The 25,019-nt window shown below is 30.6% G+C and overlaps 1 protein-coding gene across 1 annotated transcript in view; it reads left to right on the forward strand.

The window, feature by feature from the left end:
- The first annotated feature begins 1,030 nt into the window (after positions 1-1,030).
- LOC107440893 (calcitonin gene-related peptide type 1 receptor) overlaps positions 1,031-25,019 on the forward strand; it is a 79,517-nt gene continuing 55,528 nt past the window's right edge. Inside the window, exon 1 of the mRNA XM_087165628.1 lies at positions 1,031-1,194. The gene's annotated coding sequence lies outside the window, so the exon portion shown is untranslated. The remainder of the gene's footprint in view (positions 1,195-25,019) is intronic.

The raw sequence follows: 25,019 nt of genomic DNA on the forward strand, positions 1-25,019 counted from the left end.
ATGTGGATGTTTGCCCGGGGGTGGCTACGAGTCATTTATTTCGAGTTGGTCTCTTTCTGTGATGCTTTTTTTTGTTTCTCGCCGGCTGCTGCCCGGAAGTTGCCAAGACTTGGCGATTATTCTGCCACAGATCAGGATACTGAAATCTCCCCTTTAATTAGATGCAGTGGTAGTTAAAACAAATTCCAACCAATAATTAAATTTGAAACCATATGTTTCGCTTTCTGGAAAATTTCTTTTTACACAAAATAGCTTTGCCAGATAATTTAACACGTTGAGCGCCGCGTCAGCCATCGGTGGCTGACACTGAAATTACAATTAGGCTGCGTCTGCCACCGCTTGCTGACACTGACCTTTCACATAGGCCGCGAAAAACAGCTGGCTGACAGCGTGTAACATGATATAAAACTATAAATTTACACTCTTTTATGGAATTGCAGAAAATTTATTCAAAATTTACTTAATTATTGTGATTCTTGGTTTAATAAATTCAATTTAGTAGATTTTTATCCACCACTATTTTCAAACAATTCGTAGGCTTATATAATTCACCGCTTTTTTTTAGATAATTTTGTTCAACCTTTTATAAACTAGCAAAATCTGTCTACATTTGCAAATTTAGTTTGTAGTTATTTACTGTGTGGCCAGACGAGCAAACCATGTAAAATTAGCGTGGCATTCAACGTGTTAATTGGCCTGGAATTCAATCTCAAATTTGCGATTGTCATTCATACAGTCTTATAGTTTCATTCATACTAACTGTTCAATTTCACTCGATTATTAATAATTAACAAATAATTAATTATTTGTAGTTTAAAAAAAGAATAGGAAAAATAATTCCAGAATCCATCAAGAATCACTTAAAAATATCACTACATCAATTTTTTTGGAAGCGGAACAGTTTATTAAAAGTTATTTTTTCTACCAGGAGCATTTTTTTTAAAGAAGACTTTATCACCATAAATTTATTTTTCAAACTGTCATCGGTTGATTGGATAGTATGAAAAAATAAAAGAGTGAGAGGAAGAGGAGGGGTGGAGAAGGAAGCTTTCACACTTGAAGTGAAGAATCATTTTTCTAATGTCGAACGTGCCGATAAGTTTGGTATCGTCTTTTGTGGTATTTCGATGAATCAATCGCATTCCAAATTGATTCATAACTTGGTCGAGTCAACTCATTAAGACAGCTACCATTGTAAGTATTCTACTTCACTAATTAGTTTTCAAAATGAATTATAAACGTGAATCTTGTTTTATTTATGACAGATTGAAAGATAAGTGTGCTAAGTAGAATTTCAAGAACATTCTACTTATCTCTTTTAAACATTCATACGCTTTTAAATTAACCCATTAAACTCCCAACTCTCGTACTCAATAGTGTAAACTTCTTTTCCTTCAAAAAGATAACTGTTTATTTAATTATTACCTTTTTAAATTTATTTCGAGGATACAAAGACTGCGTTTTCACCAAAATGTATAGTAATAAAGAGCAGAGGGCTCAAAATTAATGGTGGTCCGTTGGTTTGGGACCACTAAAGTTTATCTCGGATCACCATTAAATAATTATTAGTGGCTTCCCCGACTAGCAATCGATGTAAAGGGGTGGTATGCTGTTTCATGTCTTGATTTTCGCCTTCGTGTTCGTTATAAAATAGCATGTTTCATCGCAGTTATAAACATTACACGCTCCCTGCTTTGTAACTTTTCATTTAAATTCATTCTATCAGTTAAAAAATAATAAAAAACTCTAATAAAGACACGAAAAACGGACCAATAAAAATGTATATTGACTATTAATATCTGTTTGTTACTAGTCATTCGGACCAGCGACTAAACCTTTCGTTTATTAATAAACGTCCTGCGATATTTTTTAAAACTAAATGACAATTGTATTAGAAATTATCAGCTTAGCTTAAACGAAAATTCTCTGCCGTTTATTTTTTTGCCTAAAGAAAAAGAATTTTTTACGTTATTACAAAGTTATGCGCAAAGGCAACATCACCAGGTAATACTTTAAATAGACATATACATTAACGAATGTACAATTTTTCTTAACATGTATAACTTTTGCAATAATTTTTTCAAGAAATATAGTTTATTGTTTTAAATTCACAACTGCCAACTTGTAAGGTTGCTAAATAAGGTTTTACTTCTGCATCTGGCAGTAAAGAAATGATTGAAGTAGTAAGAGTATTCTAAGCAAATATGCCAGTTTTCTCCATTTTATGTGAAAAAATTATTTTACTGGTAGCAAAGTTTATGTTTTTATATTTGAATTAGTATATTTCATTCAGTGAAACTCAAAATTTCATTCACCAATAGCATGCTTGAATATAAAATTGAAACTTATGTATGAAACGCTACAAGCTCAACTTTATCTCGAGAGGAAGTCTTCAGAGTCAGAATGAATCGATGTTCAGCATACATTCATTTGCCTTCCCTTCACGACGATCAGTAATAGTTTCAAAGATAACTTAGCTAAAACTGAAGGGAAAATTCTTTAATGAATGGTAAGAGCCCCCAAAGCCATCAGCAGCAGACTTCTTAGAAAAGATTTTCATATTGATATACCATAAAGTTCAAAACGAAATTTTATAATGATGCACAAAATTTTTAAGCTTTACTTTACTTTATTTATAAAAAATTGGACACCTGGGCCGCGCAGCGACCCCTATCCCATACATCTAGAAATTTACATAAGTTTAAAGCAATAACATTTTGAATTTAGCAGTCGATGTGGTTGCTAATACAAAATTACGAGCACTTAGCTTGGGTAAATAAACATTCGAATATCGAAACTAAATTTACACATATAGATATAAACATATAAATATAAACATAATTTGAAATATATATACATAGGTTGACATAGATAAATATAGTAGATATAACATTTGAATATACCGCCGGCCGGCGGCCAGGTGGCCGAGCGGTTAGCGTGCCTGACTGCGAAGCCATAGGCTGCGGGTTCGAATCCCGCTCTGGGCATGGATGTTTCTCTCTCTCTCTCTCTCTCTCTCTTTATGCTGTCCTCTGTTGTATGTATGATGTGTGAATGTGGCCCACCCTATAAACGGGTTTGTAGCAGTGCGGTGTGGGCAATGTTGCTGGCTTCCGTGACTTTGGTTCACAGGTGTCCACTGGGTAACGCGAAACGAGCAACAATTCTGGCATAGGATAGGCAAAGATTCAAATTCAGTGCCTGCCATTGGGGGAAAAAAACATTTGAATATCGAATCTAAATTGACACATATTGACATATATAAATATAAACATAATTTGAAATATATATTCATAGGTTGACATAAATAAATATAGTAAATATAACATTTAAAATTGTTAAGCTGGTAATTTCAATCAAATTTTTAGTAATAACTTCGAAATCTTTAGTGATAACTTTTAATCCCGTAAATTTCTTGATGTCGCATGTTCTATATCGTCCAAATAGTTTAAAAATACGAAACATTCACACAGTTGTTACATTTCCTGCCGTGGCTGACCCGAGAAGCATCCTTATAGGGCCCCAACCGGGCGAGCCACTAAAAGAGTAAGACGATCAACCCGTTACGAGTGGTAATTACCAGGTTGAGCATAGTTCTTATTGTAATACTTTTATTGTTCTTTTATGTCTTTGTTTCAGTATTTGTGTTAACGAATTTTACTAGTAAATAATAACTGTAATTAATTTTATGACTCTTTATAGACCCTTCTTATCCTCTTTTCTCTTCAGTTCATGTTTTAACAGTTAAAATGTAAATGAATGAGGGATATTAACAAAGATATTAACAAAGCTGGAGCATCCTTGTTTGTATATCTATCAAAAATTTACTACGCTAAGTAATTGCAGTACTGATTACATATCTTCTAAATCATTGACATTTATATTTTATTTTATAACCGTCGTTGAACAGCTGACCCAATATTTTGGGTTTACGACAATCAATGTTAAACTCCTCAGCCTAGTAATTTTAGTAATTTTGAGCGCAATCCAGGAGACAAAGGATCTCCTAAATCAGCCATCGTCGGGATTCGAACCCGGTTCACCTCATTGGAAGGCGAACGCTCTATCCCCTGAGCCATCGTGGCTGTAACCTTTCCTTTGTCGTTGACAGATTTTTGTCAATCTCGTGTAAATATGTAAATAGTTGCATATATTTTTTCTATTATTTTCTATTTTATTACACCTGCCTAAATGTTAATATTATTCTGACCCCTGTAAATATTATTATATTCTAATATTGTTAAATCTGAAATATGTTTAATTTCCCATCGACTTCATCATATGTTCAACCAACTGGTTTCCCACTCATGACTTTATATTTGGTGCTTGGCAACCCCTCTCCCCCCAATTCTAGTCTGAAGTAAATGTTGTTGATTGTTGTTGAATGTTGTTGTTGATACTTTTGTACTGATTATTTTATGATTTTGCTTGATTATTTTCAGAGATTTTAAGGTGCTATACCTTAAAATCTCTGGAAAATAATCAAACAAAATCATAAAATAATCAGTACAAAAGTATACAAATGTAGTAACTAATTTGGGACAAAAAGAGTATAATTTATGATTCATATACAAAAATGAGTGGAGGCTTGTGAGCAAATTGATCAGACAGCGGAGTTCTTTAGCATAGCTAAGCATTTTATTACAGGCCTACTTACATAATCGAAACTTTCAAGTTAATTTTAAAAACATGAAATCAACAAACAGAAAAATAGCAGCAGGAGTTCCTCAAGGAAGCATCCTTGGGCCCATACAATTCATATTATTTACTTACGACTTTTCCATCGACAGACAAGACTTTAATAGCATCACAGCACTTTTCTCAGATGGCACAGGAATTGTCGTGAAGTCCAAAAATCCCAACATTGCCCTACAGAAACTCCAAGAAAAGCTAACGGAAATACAAACCTGGCGTCTAGACTTGAAGTTTAAAGTCAACGGGCAAAATCGAAACTAATAATCATCCAACATAAAAGAAAAACTATCCTCCCAAAAAATCAAGTTGTTCTCTTTAACGAAACTATAGATACCCATAGTCAAAAACGTAAAATATCTTGGTCTGGTCATAAACAGCAAATTCAATTGGAAAGATCACGTCAAAACAGTTATCAACAAAGCACAAACAGCCTGTCACAGATTACAAATCCTTCTTCAGAACCCTAAAATGGAACTCAGATTTAAACGTTTGCTCTTCATCTCGATGATCCGTCCCATCCTAACTTATGCATCTCCAGCTTGGTGCAACATCTCCACATCACTCCTTAAAAAACTCAAAATATGCCAGAATAAAATCCTCAGGAAAATAACAAAAGCAAGATGGTTTATCCGCAATAAAAACATACATCGCGACCTCAACATAGATTTTTTAGATCATTATATTGCAAAGTTAAATTTCAAATTTTTCGAAAAGACCATAAATTGTGACACCGCTGGATTCAATGAAATTTTTACTTTTGAAAACTTAAGAGAAGACATAAACCTCAGACCGATGGCAGCTCATTTTTGTAGTGATGTAATTTTAACTAAAATACAAAATATTTAATTTCCTTTTATTCCAATTGCATTCCAATTACATGAAAGAACAACCTTAAAGACCACAATACAAGGCAAATGGGAAAAATGCCGCTAACGGCCCTATGAGTCCAGATATATTTCGATGATGATGATTTAAAAGTTGTCATGTATGAAATGGGTCTACAATCTCAGAGTATTGAAATATAGAATTCAAAAAGTCAGATATAAATTCAATTTCAGTTGAATATACATTGTCGCATTATTATTTTAAAACATAAGACTAATGTATTGCATCATTCTTTCAGAACACTATAATATAGTACGTACCAACTTTTAAGCATTTGGCGTAAAATTTGATTATTATATTTAAAGTAGTAGTAAAATGTATTCTTTTTCTATATATTCCTAGCATTTATATACTTAATTTATAATGATTTTGACAACCACTATTTTTAAAAAAATTAAACTTATTTAAGAATATGTGATTCTGCAGTTTGAGGGATAAAAAGTTGACAGGTATACTATATTAATCTTCCTAAATCGCCACAGAATTAAAAAAAAAATTTCATTATATACGAATCGTCAAGATTTACAACGTAGAACAGCATGTTTTCTTCTTCATTTAATTAAAGTTTAGCCTATGAAATACATTAAATTAATTAATATTTTTTACTTTAAACATTCACTCATATTTTTTTAATAGTAAAATAAAGTCAACCCCGCTTAAGGAATTACCATCGGTCCCAGACAAATCTATGCAACTAAGCGGGTTTTTCCATTTAAAGGGGAGAGCAATATTCAATCTTAAATTCTAAATTGTTGCGATTTTTTATTTTTTTATGGTATTTAATGCATAGTATAGCGTTTTGATTAAATACACTCAGTTTTATGATCGATAAACAATTATAATTAAAACTGTCTGTTAGTTTCATAAAATATTAATTTCATTTAAAGTTACATAAAAATAAATCAATGTTATGGAAAAGTATAAATATGGGTACTAAAATATAATTTGATCCTTCCGAAAAAATCTATAATTGAAGATTGTTTTCATACCCGTTTAATTCCTCAAATTATTAAAATTGGAGTTTCTACTAAGACTTTCATGACTTGCGTATTCCTTTCAAATATATTCAGAATTTTTTTATGTTCACTAATTTTTTCCAATCCTTGAAACTTTAGAAATTTCAAATTAATGAGCTATTTTAGCTTGGGAATTTTTAAAATTTATTGTGTCAAAGATTCCTTGTTTTTTTTCTTTTTTGTTTGTTTGTTTGTTTTTTCTCGATTAATTCAAATCAATCCTTTTCGCACTCAACTTGCAACTAACTCTGAGTTATTTAATGGATTAAGCAATGATTATTCTACTTAAAAGAAAGACACACTGCACACTACTGTGTTAGGTTTTTAAAACTTTTTCTTATCAAAGCCAATAGCACACCAAGAGGGGACCACAATTCTTGACCACAAAACAAATCACTCTGTACCTTTTTCTTTTTTTTTTACATTCCAAATTATGTATGAGTGAAGTAAGTCAAAAAGGGGAGAAAGCCTCCTTCGTTTACTTCAATGTATAACTGGCAGCAAGATTTGATTAATTTTGCAATTTTACCCCTAACCAGCTAAGACCAACTAATGAACAGAAAGCCCCTATTGAAGGGATCATATATTGTATCCTGAAAAACAGAAATTCCATTCAGCTGGTGAAACATTTTTCAACGAAAAAAAAAAAAAATATTATGGACCTCTGGATGGTACCTCCTCCGCATACTTGCTCTTTGAGGGACCTAGAAGCCAGCAGACTTGTTACTCTCGCTTTGCAAGTGGTCACTTCAGGTATCTCTCGTATGTTCAGGGGCGAACTTTGCACTAAATGTAGGACGGCTCAGGCTTCGCCCGAGCATATTCTTAACTGTATCGATTTTAAGATCGGCGAGGTTTTTTCAAAACCTCATCTGTTTTTAGACTTTTTGGACATTTTTGTACTTATGGATTATTCTAATTGGGATGGAATTCTTTGGGATTAGAAACAACAATTTTCAAAAATAAATTTTTTTTTTCTCATTTCAGTACCTCTTCTTTATGCAATTAGGCGGGGACAAGAAACGACAAATATCCGTTCAAACGGGGAAGTTTAACATTAGTTTCATATTAGATGATTTGGTTCCATTAAATTTTATTCGTCTAAACGGGTTATTCAATTATCCGATAGGCGATTAATTGGGGACGACTGTATAATAAAATAGCTCTTTTTGAAATAAATTTGTACGTGATTGATTTCAAAAATCAATAAAGCCTAACTACTATTTTTGAATTTTAATAAGCTTGTAATATCTTCACTAATGTTTAAAAAAAAAAAAGATTCGAAAGTGAGGTATGAGGGAATGATTCTGAAGCAGAGGTTCTCGAACTTTACTACTAGAAGAACTCTTAGTTCTTCATACTAAGTTTTTCAGAGCTTCGTGAAGAGGTAGGAATTCCCTACTTTATTTAACACTAGGTTTACGGGACGCGGCATTTTGACGCATTTCGAGTTTTGCAAGAAAAATTACAAAACCCGTTCGAATTTTTATTTATCTCTTGTAATGACTTTTATCCGTTGATCGAGGCAAGTAAAAATTGAAGTCTATTTTCTTCAAAAGCGTTTAAATATTGAAATTCTCTTTGTGGTATACCTATCTCTACGGATATGCGTCAATTTGACGCGATCGAAATTTAGACAAAATTTTGAGTAAATATGCAATTATCACATCAATAATAAATAGGAATGTACCAACAATACTTCAATCCGTTACCCGATATCGTTATCTCAAATGAAACAACTGCTGCAATAAGCAATAATCGAAAGAACAAACCCAGAATGTCAATTGATGTCAGATTTTGAAGATTTCAGTTGCTTAGTTCGGGTATTGAAAAGTAAAATACAAGAATATTTCATAAATATATGTATGATATTTTCATTCTTTTTTCTTATAGCATATAATTACATAGCTCTCTAAGTGCAGAGATGCCAACTGCTCCGGACACGCAAAAATAATTTTAAAAAAACGGTAAATAACTGATATGTAAGTTTTGAAAATATAAAATGCTGAATTGTATAAGCCTACGAATCATTTAGAAATATTAATGGATGAAAATCTACTAAATTGAATTTATTAAAACCATTCTTACAGTCACCATATTATTCATATTAACAATTATATCCACCAGCACATCATTAAAGCTAGGGATTATTTAATTTTTTAATCTTAATTGTTTATGGTTGTAATTAGGACTGGGCGATATTAGAAATTATATATCGTGATATATCGTCAGTTTTGCATCGCGATATAGCGATGTATCGCGATATAGTATTATTTAATTTCATTTACTTGTAAGGCACAGAAAGTCAGATTTCTATCAAGACTTCATACGCATATTGATTTAAATCAATTTATAAATTTGAAAATATATATGTTTTGCTAAAGAAAGATATTAAATAAATTGACTAAGATGAACAAATCTTACTTAAAATATTTATTGAAAAAATGTGTGTAGATACAGAATGAAATATTTGCACTTCTTTATCGTTTATAAGGTATAAGCAGTCTTAATTTAAGTTAACCCCTAAAACACCCTTAATGAAAAAAAATATTGTTATTAAACAAAAGCTGATTTTAAAATTTCAAAATATATTTTAATTAAAATAAAAGTTAGATTGACTAAAAGCCGAAGTTTAAAATTAAAAATGTTCGAATTTTAAACTAAAAAGTAAACATAAGATTTGTAATAATTTCTTAAAATTTTCGTTCTCTGAAAGATTTCTCAGTTTATAAAGATATCTAGCTGAAGGAATTTTATAAAGATATCTAGCTGAAATTATTGAAAGAAAATTTAAAAAATTTAAAAAAAAGTTTGTTAAGAAATTCATTATACACTTAAAACAAAGTGTTAAAATTTTTTTTTTTTTTAAAAAAAGAAACTTTTTTAACAAATCAATATTTGCTTGTACTATTATGCGTAAATAATTACAGAATTATTAAGTTCGATCGTAATGTTCAAATTCTTAATGAAGAAGTAAACACAAGTTTTGTTATATTTTCTAAAAATGATCACGCAAATAACAAAAGATTTCTTAGTTTAAAAATAAAAAAATAAATAAAAGTGAAATTTATCAATATATTTACCTAACAGCATAGGAACAAAATTTAAAAAATAAGCTCGTTAAAAAATTATTTGTATGCTTAAAACAAAGAGCTAAATAAATTTTAGAAAAAAAATGCTTCTTAAACACTATTTTTATTATTATTTCATATAAATAATTAAATTAAATTAAATAATGACCGAATTATGAACGAAAAACAAAGTAAGGCAAAGTTTCTTAATTAAATTCTTAAAAATAAAAACAAAAGAATTGTGATATTCGGTAATATATTTAGCTAATTAACTAATAATATAAAACGAAAATTAAAAAAAAAAAAAAATGATTTTACTCTCTAATAAAACGAAGTAGTAATTGATAAAAAAAAAGAAATGAATAAAATTCGCAAACTTTTCAAATTCTTTTGAACAAATAAAGTTTATTGACTTATGCCAAAAAAATAAGTTTTGTTTTAACTTTATTTCTAAAAATAAAAACAACTCAAGATTTATAAATTTAAAATCAGTAATAGAAGCCCATTAAATTATTAGAAGTTTTATCCGAAAGGTTTTTAATAAATTAAAAGAAAGTAAAAAAATAACCTAACAAATTTATTTACTTTGTAATTTAATTCCTTATGGGTGCCTTAAATTAGATTTCCGATAATTTTCACATTTAAAAATATAAAAAAAGTTTTGTCAGAAAATAAATAAAAAACTTACCTAATTAATGAAGAAACTTTTCTTTATAAATTCTTTTCAATAATAGATTGCGTTCAGAACAAGGTTACGACGGCGATCACGAAGTTAATCCCATTGAAAATAATCTACAAGAAACGATTTCAAATCGCGAAGGTGCGAAAACGAACATGTGATATAACGATATAAGGTCTCAAAAGTGATTCTGATTCTACCGCTCATCAGTCAAGGCCGTCTCAACATAACGAAACAATATCGTCTTCCACAGCGCGAGTTGGCATCGGAACGAAAGAGAAAGTCCTTGCGTGTATCGCTATATCGTTATATCGTCTTCGTCGCTCGACGGCTTAAATCAGATTTCTGATGCATCGCTTGGAATGAAAGTTGCTGTATCGGTTTGCCGATATAGGCGTTAAATCGATATGTCGCGATATATCGATTTATAGCCCAGTCCTAGTTGTAATGTAATGAGAAAAATTAAAAAATATAATTACTTTTTTACTAATTTTAAATTGGTAGCTATTTTTTACTCATTTATTATTTACTATGACTTAACCAAAGACAGTTAGAAGGATTCACCTAAGAAAACGCAACTAACGTCCATATTTTTAATAATTTATTAATATTATTTCTCAATCAGTACATGCATGAATATGGTAGTTAAATACCCTAAATGATGAAAAGGTATCATAAATGAAACAAGATATTCCTTTGAGTATTCATGTATAGAACTGCAACTACTATAAAAATTTTATCAAAGCTTGTGGATATTTTCCATTGAAAACCCCGAACGATATGAAAAACTGGTAGCAAAATTCCTAAGTTATTTTCAAAAAGTCTGTTTAATATTGAGAAATCCTGCACGGGTTTTTTCTAAAACGTGTATAAATAATTTATGAATAAAATCTCTTTATTCGTATGCCTTTTTAAAAATTAAAATTATAAAAGGGGGTTCCTTGTTGATTGAGAAAGGTTTTTAATAGTGGTAAAAAGTTCAAATTAATGCTAGTAGAAATTTATTTTTTCGAAATATAATTTTAATATTTAGAGAATTCTAGGGTGCAATTCTTATACAAACATATTTCCTTTAAAAAAATATATGAAAGGAACTACTCATACATTAAAAACTAAATTTTATTTTTTAATCTCTTTTAAAAACATTCAAGGCTCGTAACAGTTCTATTTGTTTACATTTAATTATAAACTATTAACTGTTTTTCCAATGAACAAGCATTCTTGCATATATTAGGGCAGCCAACTACTACGCCTTTTGCAAAACATTTTACATAGTGGGGGACAACCAGAAACTATTGCTTTCAAATATTTTCATAAATTTTAAAATCATCACATCGAAAGAACTGATAAAAAGTGACTTTTTATGCGAACTATGAAAATAAAATAATTATCACATAAAGTGGTGTAAGAGATAACATGGGCAGGGATAGCCTGGTCGGTAGGGCGCCGGGCCCATGTCCGAGAGTACGTCGGCTCGAACCCCACCGGCCGAAAACTGTAGTAAAGTGACTGATGCACGTTAAATCTGTCGGGTCGCAAAAGTCCTCCATGTTCCCATAACAAATCAAAACCTCTAGCGGTACTGGATTGGAGATCGATCGTTCTCTGATTCAGGTCAAAATTACGAATTGGCAGAAATCGAATTCTTGGCCATAGATGCACCCCCTCTGCCTAAATAGGCATACGTCAACAACAAGAGTTAACATAGAATCAGATTTAAATAAAAATTTATTACTACTCGGAAATGTTTTCCCATAAAGTGTTGAAAGTTAGGCAGCTCTGGCATATGAATTCTTAAATAATCAAAATTATTTGGTTAACGATATTCTCCATTACTCGAAAATTTGTTACAACCACTTTCCTATTAATGGGTTGTCATACATGCGTCTTTCAAAGTTCATAAAGTTAACTTTAGACAGTAATATTCACACAGTTTTCAGATCTTTTTATTATAATCATAAATGACATTGGTATCGCAGAGTACACATGACTGTGCAAATCAGAAATAAAATGCGAAAGCCTAAAGATAAAGGGATTTATCTGTATTTTTAACACGTTCAATGCCACTCTAATTTTACATGACTTGCCCGTCTGGCCAAACGGTAAGTAACGACAAACTAAATTAGCAAATATTAGATATATTTTGCTAACTTTTAAAAAGTGATGAATTATATAAGCCTACGAATTGTTTAGAAATAGTGATGGATAAAAATCTACTGAATTGAATTTATTAAACCAAGAATCACAATTGATAATCTATATTTGCTGCCACTTTAAAATATATATTTGTGGTCCGGAGCAAGTTGGCATCTCTGTAAGTGCCGTTCACCCCTGGCGGGGATGATGCTAAGATAACCACCACATATGAGTAAATGACGCATGTTCCTAAAGATAGGTAGATAAGAAACGGCTGTAAGCCTAGTGTTAAAGAGGCAATTAATGTTTATGTATAGAAAAAAAATCTAATTTTTACTGTTGAGAAAATTAAATAGTATCTACAGATAGTTGTTTTATCTGACTGTAAAAGGATAAAAAAAAAAATTATTTTCTGTACAAGATATTTTTATATTTTCTCGAAAAGTAGTTAACCATAGTAATTAATAACAAGCAGATTTCTGATATTGACTCATTAATATTTTTCGGTTACACTATTGTTTTTAAAAGAATTATATAAAAATTGAAATAATGATTACTTTTATAGCAAATTTAAACTGGTAGCTGTTTTTTAACAATATACTACTTACCACCAGGGGTGAAAGCGAGACGGAAAAGAGGAAAGGCTGGTAGTAAAACCATTTCAGTTATAGTTAGTTTTGGGGAGGAGTTAACTTATTCTTTTTTTTAATTTTTCAACAATATCTACTTTATCTTGGAAAAGACGCAGTTTTATATATATGCCAGAATTATAAAAGAAATCTTGATAGATACAGATATTTCATTTTTTTCGAAAAAAATGCTGAAATGAAATGTTTTACGTACCAGGTTTTTCTCTTTTCCGTCTTTCTATATAAAGGCTTTCACCCATGCTTACCACTGGTTTTTTAGTATAGTTTGCAGTGGTTGCTAAATAAGAAACTTTCGCAAGTAAAAAGTTTTACGAACTCTTAAGTACAAGAGACTAAGATAAGCTTCACTAGAAAAGCGTCCCGAGTTATTAAGAACTGTAACACAATATAAAATAATTATCTTGCCTTTTTATACAAACTTTTAAGTTAAAACGAAGGTTTTTTGGAAAACAATAAATAAGTAATATTTAATAATGTCTTTTTTTTATTTTGAAAATCCTTAGGATACAAATTGTATTTTTAACCTAATTATTACAGTGGCATTTTCCAAGTAGCTATAATGAGGGTAAAAAGAAACAATGCTATCTGAATTATTTTATTGTAGATTTACTAGAAGCTGAAGATTATGATTGTTAGCCTTATTTTATTTAGCATTACCTAAATTGATATAAAAGTCAAGCAAGCATACTCAAAATTAGTGTGGATTCGTTTTGTCGTTAAAGTTAAGAAGAAAAAAAATTTGATATATTAATCACTAAAATCTTATATTCCCTGATTAATGTATACCACTGAAAATGTCAAGCACTTCGACTAAGGATTCAAATGTTTTATCATTAATATGTCGAACAACGAAACAATTGTAATAAAAAAAAAAAAAATTTTTTTAGGGAGAGTACTGAACCACGATTCTTACAGATACCATATTATTCACAATCATATCCACCAGCACATGAGTAAAGCTAGGGATTACTCAAGATCTTTGTTCTTCGAAAAAAAATTTATATGTAGAACTGAAAAATTGAAAAATTTCATTACTTTTTTACTAATTTTAAATTGGTAGCTATTTTTTATTTATTTATTATTTACTATGATTTAACCAAAGACTGTTAGATGGATTTTCCTAAGAAAGCGAAAAAAATATCCATATTTTAATAACTTATTAGTAAATGAAACAAGATAAAATATTCCTTTGAGCATTCATATATATTACTGCAACTATTATAAAAATTTCATCAAAGCTTGTGGATAATTTCCATTACAAACCCGGAACGATGTGAAAAGTTGATAGAAAAATAACCGTGTTCCTAAGTTATTTTCAAAAAGTCTGTGTAACACTTTGCTGACCGGTCACGAGTTAACTCGTGTTTTCGAGGCTAAGCGTTGATGACCGGTTACGAGTCATAGCAATCAGGTTAGCAGTGATCTCGTGGTGACTATTTTAAAAAGTGGGCGTAATTTTCCTTACTTTTCAAGTTTTACTATTTATTTCTCTACCAATTTATTATAATTTTACGAAACCTGATAAATTTGCAAAACTTGTGGTGTACAAGTCCAATGTCATTAGTCTCAATCGCCCTAGGGCATATCACAGATCAGAGGTCTAGTGCCCGCTTGCGCGGGCAGGTACCTTGCCAAAATACATGATCTAGCTAGGTGTACAAGTACACATAGATGCATACCTGCCAACATTCGTTCTTTTCGAGAATGGATTTTCCAAGTGGTAGTTAAAAATTACCGAATAACAGTTTTACTCAAAAAGATATTTATATTTTAACCAGGTTGAAATTCGCCATTGAGATAACTTATATGCTCTTAATATATTTGTAATTATTTATATGTAGTGGTAGTCAAACTCATTTATAATTATTAATATAATTCAAAAAGTTTAATGAAATAACATGAATTTTGCTAGCACTTTAAATATGAAAATAAAATCTGCCGGGAAAACCGGAAGAGTTGGCAGCAACGTAGATGATTATTATACCTTTTATCACACGAAAAAGAAATGTTAAGAGTTGAATAATAAATAAAAAGAATTAAAGGTTATTTATATTGCTTTACTTCCACATTCACTTTCAAAAGCAATAGCCGGGCACTTTGGAAAATTTTCAGAAAAGTTGCCGGTCAACTATATGTTAAGAACTGTAACACAATATAAAATAATTATCTTGCCTTTTTATACAAACGTTTAAGTTAAAATGAAGGTTTCTTTGGAAAACAAAAAATAAATAAATAAAAATTTTATTTTGAAAATCCTTAGGGTACAAATTTTATTCTTTACCTAATTATTGCTGTGACATTTTCCAAGTAGGTAAAAATCAGGGTAAAAAGAAACAATGGTATCTGAATTATTTTATTGTAGATTTACTAGAAGCTGAATATAAAGATTGTTGCCTTATTTTATTTAGCACTACCTAAATCGATATAAAAGTCAAGCAAGCATACTCAAAATTAATGTGAATTCGTTTTGTCATTAAAAGTGAAGGAAAAAAATTTCTGATACATTAACCACTAAAATCTTATTTTTCCTGATTAATATATACCACTGAAAATGCCACGCACTTCGATTGCGGATACAAATGTTTTATCATTAATATGTCGAATAACGAAATACTTGTAATAAAAAAACATTTTTTTAGGGAGAGTGCTGAACCAAGATTCTTACAGCTACCATATTAATCACATTAACAATTATATCCACCACAACATTATTAAAGCTAGGGATTTTTTAAGTTTTTTGACTATTTGGCATTCATGAGTTTGAACTTAAAATATTAAAAAATTTAATTACTTTTTTACTAATTTTCAATTGGTAGCTATTTTTTACTTATTTATTATTTACTATGACTTAACCAAAGACTGTTAGAAGAATTCTCCTAAGAAAACGAAACAAACGTCCATATTTTAATAACTTATTAATAAACTAGCCGCCAAATGCGGCCAGCTGTCCGCCACGCTAAAGGTTTTCACAAATAAAGTTTTTTAAAACATGGCAGGAAATCTGAAGATTAGTGGACAAATAAAGTGTTCCTGTCCTGCAATTTTGTCTTTATATCCAGTTCTGCTGCAGATGTGTTATAGCTCTTGAGGATGTTTGAAGATGTAACTTTGCTATGGTAACCTAAGGCCTATGGTAACCTAACCTATAATATATCTATCAGGTGGAGACTTGTTTTTTTTAATTTTTTTTAAAAAAAGGCCTCAGAAATTGTAAAAGCATACAAAAGTTGCTTTCGAAATCATCATTGGCCAATAGCTGAAAGCTGAAAACCTCTTCTAATCTTCTTTGACGTTTCTCTGATACTTCTTGGGCTCTAGAATTGCTTGTCGAAATTCGGTCATGTTCCATCCTTCTTTGACGTTCCACAGACGTTTCTTGGGCCTTTCATCTCCTTTGAGAATCTCTTAATATCTTTTTCTTTGACAAAATACAAAGTTTTTTGGAAGGTGGTCCTGCCATGTCAGTAATCGGGTTTTTAAAAAGTCAACGAATACTTTAGAACAACAATTACTATGAAAGCAAATCATGAAACTTCAATATTAAAATCCAAGTGCTTACCTGCAAACTGAAACTTTCTGAAAATAACTAATTACATTTAATAAAAACTGTTAAAATAAAGAATAGAAAAACCAAAGAGATCCAAGGTAAGTGTGATCGTTCCTTCGAAAACAATTAAATTCCTATTTTATATATTATATAGCTACAACGCTTAAGAAAAGAAAAAAACTAAAATGCTAAATACATGAAAAGAACACGAAAACGAATTAATTTTTTATGGTATCAATTTCTATTTCTATATTGCTACAAAAACTATCGTCTTCGCTTATGAAAAAAATAGAGCGTGGAAAGAAGAAGAAAACTTATTATAACAATTATGAACAGCGACAAATATATCAAAGCGAAGCGTTCTATTTACGTATCGAATATGTTGCCACATTTTTAATACAAAAGTCAAACTCTTCTCCACTTTGCTAAAAGTAAACTAATGCGAAACTTACAATTAAATAATTAATTCCTTCGTATATTATTGGTTTAAGCTGTCGAAAATTAATATTTCATTTGTAAGGTTCGCATTAGCATACATTTATAAGAGTGGAGAAACGTATATGCATTTTTAATAGTTTTTTTAATATGGCTCTTTGAAGACGAAAAAGCATAGATTTTCTTACAAAATGACTGATAACTAAGAAACTAATCCAAATTTTTGAAAAAGAAAAAAAATACTTCTTCATTATGTCAAAACACAATTATGTGCCGAGTTTCGTGCCTGGGCGAGGCTTCTGGGGCGATATATTGTGATTACAGACACACACACACACAGCCGCGTTTATTATTATGTATAGATGTATAGATTAAACAAGATATTCCTTTGAGCATTCATATATATAACTGCAACTACTATAAAAATTTTATCAAAACTTGTGGATAATTTTCATTACGATGTGAAAAGCTGAAAGAAAAATAACCGCGTTGCTAAGTTATTTTCAAAAAGTCTGTGTAACACTTTGCTGACCGGTCACGAGTTTGCGCGTGTTTTTGTGGCCAAGCGTTGATGACCGGTTACAGTCATAGTAATCATGTTAGCAGTGATCTCGTGGTGACTATTTTAAAAAGTGGGCGTAATTTTCCTTACTTTTCAAGTTTTACTATTTATTTCTCTACCAATTTATTATAATTTTACGAAACCTGATAAATTTGCAAAACTTTTGGTGTACCAGTACATTCTCTAATCATGGTAATATTATTGTAAAGCTACCACAACGACAGCTTATATTCAAAATGTTTCTAACTCATTGTTGTAATTTCATGATGAATGGGATAGGGGCCGCTGCGCGGCCCAGGTGCCCAGTTGTTTTTAAATAAAGTAAAGTAAAGTGTACCAGTACATGTAGGTGATTATTATACTATTTATCACACGAAAAAGAAATGTTAAGAATTTATTCTACGATGAAGCAAAAACCTGTACCACCAGCAATTTTAACTCACTCCTAGATATTGAATTAATTGACGACAACACTAAATTTAGCCCAATCACTGCCTTTTTCCTTAGGGATATGACGTTGCCCTAGCACACGAAATACACTCTCGATTTTTGGTGCTAAGCACCACCTCTTCCCCCCATCTCCATTCCACCTCACTACTCCTCATCATCGAATTACTACTACAGATGAATCGGTTAATGCCGCTTCGCGGCAGCGCACCGAGATTTATATGATTTCTACCATTCTACCATGTTAAGAATTTATTTATATTGTTTTACTTCCACATCCGGTTTCAAAAACAATAGCGGGTCACATTGGAAAGTTTTCAGAAAAGTTGCCGGTCAGCTATGTGTTAAGAACTGTAACACAATCTGAAATAATTATCTTGCCTTTTTATACAAACGTTTAAGTTAAAACGAAGGTTATTTTGGAAAACAAAAAATAAATGTTTTTTTTTATTTTGAAAATCCTTACGGTACAAATTGTATTTTTAACCTAATTGTTGCAGTGACATTTTCCAAGTAGGTAAAAATCAGGGTAAAAGGAAACAATGGTATCTGAATTATTTTATTGTAGATTTACTAGAAGCTGAAGATAATGATTGCTTGCCTTATTTTAATTAGTACTGCCTAAATCGATATAAAAGTCAAGCAAGAATACTCAAAATTAATGTGAATTCGTTTTGTCATTATAAGTGAAGGAAAAAAAATTCTGATGCATTAACCACTAAAATCTTATTTTCCCTGATTAATATATACCACTGAAAATGTCGCGCACTTCGACTACGAATACAAAGGTTTTCTCATTTATATGTCGAGTAACGAAACACTTGTGATAAAAAAAACATTTTTAATAGGGAGAGTACTGAACCACGATTCTTACAGTTCCCATAATACAGTAATTTCCACCAGCTCACTATTAAAGCTATGGAGTATTCAAGTTTGTAAACAGTTTTGATAATAAATATTAAGATCAGAAAAAATTAAAAATTGTAATAACTTTTTTACTAATTTTAAATTGGTAGTTATTTTTTACTTTTTATTTATTTACTATGACTTAACCAAAGACTGTTAGAAGGATTCTCCTAAGAAAACGAAACAAACGTCCATATTTTAATAACTTATTAATATACTTATTATTACTCTCAATGAGTACATGCATGAATATAGTTTTATACCCTAAATCAGGGATGGCGAACCAATGGCACACGTGCCATTTGTGGCACCCGACACAATATTTTGGGCACGCCACCGATCACAAAGTTCACTATGAAGCATATTAACAATTAAATTAAAATTCACAAAAAATTAACAGAAAAAATTAACAATTAATGCCAAGAAAGCAATTAATAACAATAAAAAACCCAAGCTAACAATGAATAACTAGCATAAAAAATTAACAGTTCTGCTTAAACTAACGTCTTATAACCTTAATATAAGTTATTTGTCATCTAATCTGCAACAACAGAAGTCACACAGATGTTACTTTCTGTGCAATTACGCTTATAACTGAGACATTGCAAAAAAAAAATTTTTCGTAGTAAGCAAAGAGTTTTCAGTTGATAGTATTTAGTATTATTATTTACCCAATAATCACGAAGTCAAAACTATTCGTCGGCACGTCTATGACCTCATTAAACAATTTTTTTTAGAAAAATTGGCACATTGGTGCATAAAGGTTCGCCACCCCTGCCCTAAATGATGAAAAGGTATCATAAATGAAAAAAGATATTCCTTTGAGCATTCATATTTCATACCTGCCAACTTTTAATCCCTTCTATTATTATTTTTCCCAGTGGTATAAAAATGGAATTAAAACTTCAATTTTAAGCAAAAAAATACGTTGTATTTGAGAAAACTTAAGTTGACAACCATGACAGTAACGCATATTAATATAACAATGTGCTTAATTTTTGTAAGAATAGTGGTGATCAATATCATTCAAAAATTAAGACTATAAAAGAAAAAATAGTATATAATTACTACCACTTTAAATATGAAAATAAAATCTTCGGGGAAAATCCGAAAGAGTTGGCAGGCATGAAACTGCAACTATGTACTATAAAAATTTTATCAAAGCTTGTGGATAATTTCCACTGCAAACCCGGAACGATGTGAAAAACTGGTAGTAAAATTCCTAAGTCATTTTCAAAAAGTCTGTTTAATATTGAGAAATCCTGCACGGGTTTTTTCTAAAACGTGTATAAATAATTTATGGATAAAATCTCTTTATTCGTATGTCTTTTTAAAAAGTAAAATTATAAAGATGGTTTTTGTTGATTAAGAGAGGTTTTTAATAGTGGTAAAAAGTTCAAATTAATGCTAGTAGAAATTTATTTCTTCGAAATATAATTTTAATATTTAGAGAATTCTAGGGTGCAATTCTTATAGAAACATATTTCCTTTAAAAAATATATGAAAGGAACTACTCATACATTAAAAACTCAATTTTATTTTTTAATCTCTTTTAACAACATTCAAGGCTCGTAAGAGTTCTATTTGTTTACATTTAATTACAAACTATTAAATGTTTTTCCAATATACAAACATTCTCACAATATTCGGGCAGCCAACTAATACGCCTTTTGCGAAACATTTTACATGGTGGGAGACAACCAGAAACTATTGCTTTCAAATATTTTCATAAATTTTAAAATCATCAATACGAAAGAACTAATAAAAAGTGACTTTTTATACGAACTATGAAAATAAAGTAATTATCACATAAAGTGCTGTAAGAGATAACATAGAATCAGATTTAAATAAAAAATTTATTACCACTCGGAAATGTTTTCCCATAAAGTGTTTAACGTTTGGCAGCTCTGGCATATGAATTCTCATACAGCTGAATTTTCCACCCGGCATAATCAAACTCCTATCCTGCTATCTTTCTAATAGAACATTTCAAATCACCATCAAAAACAAAAAATCCACAAAGAGAAACATCACAGCCGGAGTACCACAGGGCAGCATTCTGGGACCGATATTATACATATTATACACTTATGATTTTCCTATAAACAAAGCCGATTATAACAGCATAACAACCTATTACGCAGACGATACCGGTATTATTATTAAATCCAGAAACCCAAATCATGCTCTTCAAAAACTACAAGACCATATAGACGAAATAGAAGACTGGTGCTTAAAATGGAAAACTGCAGTAAATGCTGGAAAATCACAAACATTAATTATACAAAAAAGAAGAATTAAAATACTTCCACAACTTCAACCAAAAATGTTCAACATACCAATACCAATAGTTAAAAAAGCAAATTATCTTGGCCTTATAATCAATAGCAAACTCACCTGGAATGATCACATCAAAAGCACAATACATAAAGCAAATGCAGCAATAATAGCCATACAACCATTAATTTATAATCAGAATATGTCACTTAAACTAAAGAAGCTACTATATACAGCAATGATCCGCCCAATACTTACCTATGCCTCACCTGCCTGGACAACGATACCTCAACATCTACTGAAGAAATTAAACCAATGCCAAAACAAGATCCTTAGAAAAATAACCTGTGCAAGATGGTTCATCCGGAATACCAAACATGCAGACCTCAAAATATCAACTCTATCACAGCATATATACAAGCTAAACGCATATTTTTTCGATAAAGCCATAGAATGTAAAACAGCAAATTTTAATGAAATCTTTAAATTTGAAAATTATATCAAAGATAAAAACTACAAACCAATAGCTGCACATTTCACCTCCGACGCCTCATATCATAACTATCAAAACAAATAATTTCATCAACCTTTCTGAAAATAACGTTTACTCATGCTGATACACTTCTGAACAACTCCAAAATCAAACAAACACAGTTTAGAGCAAGCTGCTCAATTTATTTTTGATTCCTTTTTAGTTATTCAAGCAAAGAGCTTGAAACATTCATAAAAGCAACTCCATTGCCTGCTTACCTCATTGCTCAACCAAAACTGTTCTAAAATTCCAGATGAATGGGATAGGGGCCGCTTCGCGGCCCAGGTGCCCAATAAAATCAAAACACTAGGACTAGGTCATATGAATTCTTAAATAATCAAAATTATTTGGTTAAAGATATTCTCCATTACTCGAAAATTTGTTACAACCACTTTCCTATTAATAGGTTGCCATACATGCGTCTTTCAAAATTCATGAAGTTAATTTTAGCCCGGCTATACCGGTGGGAGGCGAGAGAGTGCACAAAGGAGTCTTCCCCCTTTTGTAAATTTGTAAATAGTGTAAATATTCTTTCTTTATCTTTATCTTCAATTTGTTCCCTTTATTATGTATCAACTTGCGATTTTTTTTATGTATGACTCAGACTTGATTTTATCAATTATTGTTCATTCTGAGATTTAACTTAATGTTAACGCAGCACCTCCCTTCCCATCCACCACATATTATCCAATTTAGATGAAAGAGCAGATATCCATACATGGATAGGTACTCTGAAAAAAATTGATTAGTTAGTTAGTGAAGTTAATTTTAAACAGGAATATTCACACAGTTTTCAGATCTTCTTATTATAATCATAAATGACATTGTTATTGCAGAGTACACATGACTGCAATAAATAAAGTTAACTTAATTTTTTTTACTAAATATCAAGCACTTACTTGGTCAAAAACAACGTAAATCAAATTTATTGAATCAGAAATAAAATGCGAAAGCCTGAAGATAAAGAGGCAAGTAGAGGTATTTTTAACACATTGAATGCCATGCTAATTTTACATGACTTGCCCGTCTGGCCAAACGGTAAATAACTACGAACTAAATTTGCAAATATTAGACATATTTTGCTAATTTTTTAAAAGGTTTAACATGACTTATCTGATAAAAGTGATGAATTATATAAGCCTACGAATTGTTTAGAAATAGTGATGGATAAAAATCTACTGAATTGAATTTATTAAACCAAGAATCACAATTAATAAACTACCAGTTGAAAATATTTATTCGTTGCCCGGAGGAAGTTGGCATCTCTGCAAATGCCCCATTATTAAGATGAAATTTGCTTTTTATTTATTTATTTATTTTTTGACGTAATTGATAAAAGATAAAATAACATAAAAATTAACTCTAGCTATCATAAGTACTTTGTCTCTACATTTTTTTCCCTTTGTGAAACCTCTGAAAAGACAGGATATTTTCTTTGAAATTAATGTATTCATCTATGGCAACTTGTTCCAGACAGTGAATAAGTATTTTCGAGTCTTTTAACACGTTGAGCGCTGCGTCAGACATCGGTGTCTGACACTGGACTCTCCATTTAGGCCGCGTCAACCACCGGTGGCTGACACTGAAATTACATTTAGGCTGCGTCTGCCACCGCTTGCTGACGCAAACCTTTATTATAGGCCGCGAAAAACAGCTGGCTGACAGCGTATAACATGATACAGAACTATAAAATTTACACTCTTTTATGGAATTGCAGAAAATTTACTCAAAATTTACTTAATTATTGTGATTCTTGGTTTAATAAATTCAATTAAGTAGATTTTTATCCACCACTATTTTTAAACAATTCGTAGGCATATATAATTCACCACTTTTTTCATGTATGTCATGCTAAACCTTTTATAAACTAACAAAATCTGTCTATATTTGCAAATTTAGTTTGTAATTATTTACCGTTGTGGCCTGACGAGCAAACCATGTAAAATTAGCGTGGCATTCAACGTGTTAATGTGTGATTTGTGGTTTAGTGAATTCGATTTATAGGGTTTTTAATCATCGCTACTTCGAAATAGTTTAAAGGGTTATGTAGGGCTTTATTACAGTTAAACCATGTTTAGTCTATTAAAAAATTTGCAAAACTAACCGTAAAGAGTGAATTTTTAATTTATAGTTCTCTTCCATTTTTAAAAATAAGTTGTGAAATCCGGAGCAGTTGGCATTTCTGTATATTTCACTACTTGTTTCCAAAAAGCTCTTAAAATCATGAACAATTTCAAATAAATCTTTCTTTCCCATATAAATATATAATATTTCTACTAAATGAACGAATGCAAGGCATTTTTTTCTTTCATTTTTATTATTAATAATATTATTATTTTCATAACGCTGCTGCAACTGGAGATGATAAATCCATCCTTTCTTTTTTTCTAACACAGTAAACCTAGTTTTCTTAATACCTTATTTATTTATGATTATTTTTTTAAAGCAAAGGCAATAAGGCGGAAGAAAATTTATTGACAAAAGCGTGTGAAGTATCGCATAGTATGGGAAAATAGTTTTATATGTTTACCGAAATCGATTGTTTATGATTAAGCACTTCCCCACAAAAAATAAATTTTTTTAAAATCTTTAATAGTTCCAATAATTCTTTAGCAATTGGTTTTATACTGAGATGGAAAAGAAATAATGCGAATTCAAACTGAGTGATGGGTTTTGTTAGTGCGCAGTGTTTTTAGGCTTTCTATGATAATAAATCTTAGTAATTTCCTTCAATCAAAAAATTAAGTGAAGAAGAGCACAGAGAATTGCGGTCATCGCTGTACTATAAACTTTCTATGCTTTATAGAGAAATAAATTCTTTTATTGGTAACAAATTGTATGTTTTACAGACATGCCAACTGCAGAGACATGCCGAGCCATAAATATTTAAAAAACGGTAAACAACTACAAACTAATATTTGCAAATAAATATCGAATTTTACTTATTTTTAGACGGTTTAGCACGTTTAAAGTTACACAAAGTGGCGGATTATATAAGCTTTCGAATTATTTAGATAAAAACCTAATAAATTGAACTTTTCGAACCAAGAATCATACATTAATAACCTACCACTCGAAAATATTTATTTGCTGTCCGGAGCAAGTTGGCATCTCTGTGTTTTAGTGTATAATTTTGTGTTCCATGAATTTCAATACCACTACATGTGAATGATTCAAAAAT

This window comes from Parasteatoda tepidariorum, chromosome 6, assembly GCF_982258835.1.
Source record: "Parasteatoda tepidariorum strain Cologne lab strain chromosome 6, Ptep-v5.0, whole genome shotgun sequence".
In the NCBI taxonomy this organism is placed as follows: Eukaryota; Metazoa; Arthropoda; class Arachnida; order Araneae; family Theridiidae; genus Parasteatoda; species Parasteatoda tepidariorum.